The following is a 7,115-nucleotide window of genomic DNA, read 5'->3' as shown; positions in this document are numbered from 1 at the left end:
CATAAGACTGATGTTTGATGTCTTTAAAAGCCTTTTTTGATTAGCCTTCTTGTCTCTTTATTGTATTCAAATAGTTGCTAATATCTCTCAACTTTTTTCAATAAAGATCTTCTTTGAAATGATGAACATTACTACTTGTGCTTGTTCTATTATTAGATAGCATAATTTAAAGTTGTCATATTCATCATCTTCATCAATTCCTTGTGTTTTTATTTCTTTATTACAAATATATCTAATTTTAGATAGCATATTTGCTATGATATTTTTTTTGCTAGAAATATGTACTAATATATGATTGAGTGATTTAATGTAAGCTATCTATCTCAACTTGGCAATATTATGAGTAGAACAATCATATCTAATAATGATAATCAATTAATTTTTAATATCACATTTAATCTAATTAAGTTATTTTTGTGTAACTTTATAATTATAAGTACTCTTAAAAATTTCCTATTTACTTGTGGATATGCTCTTTGTCTATTTATAAAAAAAAATATTTTAAATTTAATGGAAATTTTTATTTATTTATTTTACATCATCTTAACCAATAGCCCAACCAATGACAATTGGACTTGTGTCAATAATGATAACAACTAATTTTCCACAATTATAGTCAACTTGCCTTAAGATTGGTGGTGATTTCAAAATCTCTTTCAGATCTTGCATGGTCAGTTCTTGTTTTTTATCTGATATCACATGATATGATATTGAGTACCAAATTTTGTTAAATATATATATTTTAATTTGATTAGTAATTTACTATCCATTGATAATTTTTTTATTAATTATCTTTGTTCATATCAACCAAGATTTCAATACTTAAGTAAAAAAAAAACTCTTGACTTAACATTCTTGTTAAGTCAAGTTGTATGAGTGATTTTAAAGTAAAAGAACTTGTTATAAGGATTTTTTGGCTATGGTGATTTAGCCATTTTAGTAAAGTATTAGGATTTATTTTATTTTCATCCTTACACTCTTGGATTTTACCTTTTGTAATATGAGAGATAGCTTGACTTAGTTTGATGTAGATTTTTAATCTTTTACTTGACAAGAATATTTTATTCTTTTCAATTTTTGGTATAACAAGTTAGAATGAAGTAGATAAAAAAAATTAATTTTTTTTTAGTTTGGATTTTATTTTTGCTACTGGATTTTTGATACAATTGTGATAGAAGTTGAAACTAGTTGGACTACTAATGTAATATTGCTCTAGAATATGTTATGGTATAGGAATAGGATATTAGAATAATATACACTTGCATAATATAGAGATTATGAAGTTATACATAGTGGAATAGAGAATTCTAACAAGAAGATCATAGTAAGGTCAAAACAATAGGCAGGGTTGTTGCACAAGAATAAGTGTAGAGCTTGTTTCAAAGTAGTAGAATTTTCTTATTGTGACATATGAGCTTGACAATGTGGTAATATTTTGGAGTGTAAATTTCCTGTGGTAGAAAAAGATTTGGTGTGAGTTGTTGCTTGAATGTCACAACAAAAAAGATTTTTGAAGAATTTCTTGAATTTGGTACAGTACTCTATCATGTGTAAAATAATGTGAGAAAAATATTTTAGATTTTTGACAGCTTAAAGCATCAATCTATGGTTATAGGTATGGTATGATATTGTATTGTGATTCTGCTACTATATAAAAACAATGTGTTTATATATTTAATATACAATATACTAGATAACATGGTAAAAGCCATGCTAGTGGATTTGTATTGGTTATAGGATGTAAATAGATAAATGTGAGTGGTTTTTTCTCCCCTCACTTATATCCAATTTAATTAAATTGCAACTTGAGTTAGACTCCAATGTTAACAAATGTAGAGATATAAACTATAGATAAGACAAATAAATATAAATAAATAAAAATAAAACGAAATAATAATCACAATTGGTCCAATAAAATACAATCAAGTTAATTACATATTTTTTTGATTTATTTTTCTAGCAATTGCAGTTTATTTAGATAAATGCCTTCTAAGACTTATCAGATTAAGCTTAAACTCTGAAACTTATGAATTAGTAGAAAAAAATAAAAAAGAATTGATACCACGCTAGAGTGTTAGTCTAGGGCTTTCCGAAGTAGTATCAACCATGCAAATTAGAGTTACACTCAAGAAGTTATCTATGGATGAAGTTTTGATGGCAAAACTTCACTTAGCGTTGGAAATTCTTTAATAATTAGCTTCAAGTATTAAAAATTCAGTATTAATATGGAGATAATTTTTTTTAATATAAAAGATAAAACTTAAAAGATAAATAATAAAATAAATAACAAGGTTAAAAGTTGGAGGTAAAAAGTAACAATTATAAATTATGGTTAAAAGTTAAGTTAAAATAAAATAATTTAAAGGTTAAAAGTTGAAAATAAAAAGTAAAGTCAAAATAAAAGTTAAATAAAAATAGAATAATATAAAGTTCATAAGTCGAAGATAAAAGGTAAATTTAAAATTAAAAGTTAGGTAAAGATTGAAATAACATAAGGTTAAAAATTGAAGGTCGGAAGGTAATTGGAAGTTAAAATTAGCAAATAATTACCAAAATAAGGTAAAAGGTTCAATTAAGTACTAATTAGAAGTAATAAGTTGAATGAAGATTTAGTCCAGCAATTCATTCACTAAAAAGTGTGATTAGGAAGTAATTAGGCAGAAAAACTTACCTTGAGTATGTCGAGTGAGTTGAGTTGAGGATAGCAAATCCATGTTGTTCAAAAAATTGCCAAAAATTCTCTGGAATTCTTATGGGTTTGAATTTTTTTGTGATTAAATTTTGACTTAAGCAAGCCCTTATCGCCTAAAGCTCGTGGTCATTCAAGGTTTGACGGTTAAGATATGAATTTTTAAAGTAAGGTGACTTGAACTACCTAGGAAAAGACACCCGTCTACTTAAAGATCCACAAAAATTGGCTAATGATTCAAAGTTAAGAAATCTGGTTGTTCTTAAAACTACACTTAGCAAAGCTTCTTCTTTAGAAAATTTTAATAGAAAAACATATGTAAACACTAAGATATGTTTTTTCTAATTCAGTTAATATAAACTGCCAAGGCAGCAGATCCCCTCTCACCTAGAAATTCATCAAAAAATTATTATTACTCAAAAGTTGGAGAATTGATTTTTTTAAAAGACTAGACTTTAGAATGCATTCATTCCAATAAATCACATTGAATTTGGGTTAGAGGTCACCAAGTTATGGATTTATGAAGTCGGCACTATGATGCTGCCAAGGGCAGTGGACCCCTTCCACTTGGAAATTCGCCAAAAATCCATCCGAGCTTGTGACGACATGGCTTGTGTCATTGGAAAGCTGGTGACTAGAAGAAGATGATTAAAAAATATTGCAAGGAAGCAATACAACCAAATAAATGGACAGGTGGAAATCTAAGGAATTACAAAATAGAAGGAATTTTTATTAAAAAAAAGAAGAAAATTTGGCATAGCTTTGCCATAAAAAAGGAGAGAGAGAGAGAGAGAGCGAGCTCAGCCACCCAAGCCCTCTTAATTAGGTGGGAAGAGGCCCAAAAGTGGCAGACACATCTCCACCATCTAGATCAAAAATCCCTAACCAAGATCAAGGGTCCACAGTGATTCTAAGCCTAAACCCGATTTCAAGTCTGGAAATTCCTATATTTCAAAAATTAATGCCTTTTTGGAAAAACTAACATCTCCAATGTGTCCAAAATATAATTTTACCTCGGGATCGACTATTCACAAGTCCAAAACGAAGTTCTAAATCATTAAAATTAATTAATTTGATAATCTGGTTGTAAATTTCAACTAGAATTCTAATTCTTAGTATCCTAATTTAGAGATCAGCAAGGATTCTTGCTATCAAAGCCTTCATGAACACCATTCTTAAATTTGAACTCCCTTAAATACAAACTCTTGGCAAATCAGAATCCCTAATTTTAATTTTGTCTTGAGTTAATACGCTTATGATTTTTGATTTTTGATTTTTTTTTTCCATTCTTTAATTCAAAATAGTGATAAAATTTACTATAAAAGGAAACTGTATCATAAAAAATAGCTTGTCTCCATCTTCTAAAGCTCCTCATTAATAATTAGATTTTATAAATATTAATCCATTTAAATTACAAAACGGAATTTAAGCTTCAAAATCTTGAAATTAATTAGGAAGATAGATCAATTAGATTTGAGGAGTTTTATAACTATAGTCAAATTAGAGATTAGCCTTGTGAAAATTATATAAATTAGAAATTAGCCTTTATATAACTTTATTTTCTTTTGACAACGACTTTTGAAGTTGGTTTTATTGGTAGTATTTTTTATATGTTTAGAATCACCTTTGTTGGACATTGGTGATTCTTGTAGTCTTATTTTGGTTCTTTTATTTGATATTTAGGACATATATTATGTAAATCTTATAAAAAAAAGGATTGAAGAAGGATCTTTGAAGCAAAAAAGAAAAGCTAGAAAATTTATATGGATGAATAGAGATGGATGATAAAAATCTCCATTTCTATTGGCCAAAAATCATACCTAATGGGCTTCAAAGAGGATGTCTAAGGCCTTATTAAAGATGAGGGTTACTCTTTTGGAAAAATTTCAAACATCAAAGGCTAAAATTGGCAAGTTCTAGTTTTTGGCTATAGTTTTAGTACAAATTTTGAGTCATTTGGAGTTTTTATGAAAGAAATATAGGTACTCAAAGTCAAGGTGTCATTTTTGTACCTACAATTACTCTTTTGGATATAACACACGCATACAAAAAGTAATTTAAGATTGATAACTGGAATTGAAGAGAGCACTTTTTTGGCTATATTTTATGTATACTGCTTAATGAATATTAAGCTGAGATGAAGGAGATATTAGAAGTTAAAATTAGTACTTAGAATCTAAGGAGTAGTAAGTGACCTAAATTGCTAGTGGTTGTATTCTAAGCTATTTTTTGTGCAATTTGATAAGATTTTGATTAAAAAATTTCTAAAAATATGTATTTCTATATAATTAAATTTTATGCAAAAGTTTTGTAGCATTTAGGTTTTGGATTTGTGAGATATGAAGAAAATAGTACTTAGATGCTTATAAATTAGGATTTTAAAGCACCTACTAGGGATTTTAAGATGTCAGGCGATTGGTAGTGAATTTAAAATTAATTTTTTTTGAAGTAAAGCTTAAGGATAAATTCTATAATATTTATAAATTTGATTAAAATTGAATGGTTGGAACAAGAGATATGAATTTTTGAAGTTTGAGGAGAAAAAATCCTTTGGAAGAATATTATGTTTTAAAGGGATTTTATTATAATTTAAATATTTTATACAAAATAAAGGATTTTTTGGAAGTCAAGACTTTATATATATGTTGAAGATGGATATATGGAGTTATGATTAAATTTTGATATAATGGAGATCATTTGAGAGGAGATTATGGATTTTCTTTGGAATTATTAAAAATCTAATTTACCAGCAAATAATTAGTTATGATTTGGTATAGACAAGAATGTTAGGAAATTTCTAGATATTTTAGAAGGTCTTATATTTAAATCTTCTTAAATATAAAAGATTTTATTAGTAAAATATCTTTTTCATATTGTAGTATTTATTTTTCTTCTACTTTAAAGGTTAAGTGACTTATTTGAGCTTGGCCAATAAGTTAAAACTAAACTCTCTATAGTTAAGTACCTAATATATTCCCCAATAGAAAATCATAGAATATGAAAATGGTGACAAGACTTCATGGTAATATGTCCAAGTGATTATATAATTATTGTAGTAAAAGAATCCATTCCATGATTAAAGGTTATATATTGAAAAAAATAAAAATAAAACACATTATCTAAAATTTTTAAGTATCAAGTTTGGAAGCTCATTCCAAATACATAGAGTCCAAATTTGATTATTTTTGAGTTAATTATATATAAAAGAAGCCTAAAAAATCCATTAATATATTCAATTTTTAAAAAAGAGGTCATTTGGAGCATTAAAGTGGCATTTATTAAATACCAATTACTTTCAATGTGAATTTTTGATTTTTTTTATTTCTCTATATTTTATTTTATTACAATTTTTTTTATTATCACATGTTTTATAATTTGTGACCATCAACCATAAGAAAGTATTGATTGCTCTATTTAATTTTGATTTTTGCTTATGTATTATTAAGAATGAAGATTCAATATGGATTTTTGGATTTTATTTTTGGTACCTTTTTTTAGTTACAAATATTATTTTCGGAGGCTTTTGTTGTTTACCTATTTTGTATTGATAGGCATATTATAGATATAATAGGATATAGATAAGATAATTACAAAGATAGTTAGAACCATGAAAGTTTCTAGAATTGGGGTTAGGTTAGTGGACTAGGTAGGATCCATTGTAGAACATTCTAAAAAGAATTTAGGACAATTATCTAGGTAGGGCCTATCATAGAATCTTCTAAAAAAAGAATTTAATGTGGTTATCTAAGTGAGATCCATGACCTAGGAACATTTTAGAAAGTCCAAGGTGATAGAATAAGGTATAAATAAGACTAGCTAGGGTCTTTTGGGACATTTGGTGAGGTATGGGTTTAGATCCTTTCTCTTAGTAAAATTTGGTTTTGCATCTTTTTATATAGTTCTATTTTTTTCTATTTCCATTTGTTGAGTTTGTCTTTCATGTTTTATTTTTTTTTAGTTCTGTTCAATTCTGCTCTGGTTTGTTTTGTCTTATTTTGTGTAGAGGTTTTATGTTGCTATGGAATAGAAAGATCTTGAGTTTTTGAGATAGTCTGGTCCTGTTTTATTGGTATCAAAGTAAGTGTTAGATTGTTTACTTTTGGTAGCATATCAATAGTCATCATTTAATCTAAGATTAGTTGTTGTGGTTACATTAGGTGCTATGTTAAAACTACCACAAGTTCTTCTTAAAAAGTCAATTAAAAGGTGAAAAGATATTATAATATACGAGTCTAGTAGAAAAATTATAATATGGAAGATATGATAGAGCAATCCTAGATAGAGGCTCAAATACAACACCTCTTAGGTCAAACAGCTACTTTGTAAGGGTAAATAGAAGCCTGAAGGATAAGAGAGTTGACATCTATTAGACTAAAATTGAGTAAGCTTAGTTCATACTTTGAAACTTCAAGACAAGAAAATGTAT

The sequence above is a fragment of the Physcomitrium patens genome, chromosome 16, assembly GCF_059467195.1.
Source record: "Physcomitrium patens ecotype Gransden chromosome 16, ASM5946719v1, whole genome shotgun sequence".
Taxonomy (NCBI): Eukaryota; Viridiplantae; Streptophyta; class Bryopsida; order Funariales; family Funariaceae; genus Physcomitrium; species Physcomitrium patens.
Note: the sequence above shows the minus strand (reverse complement) of the source record.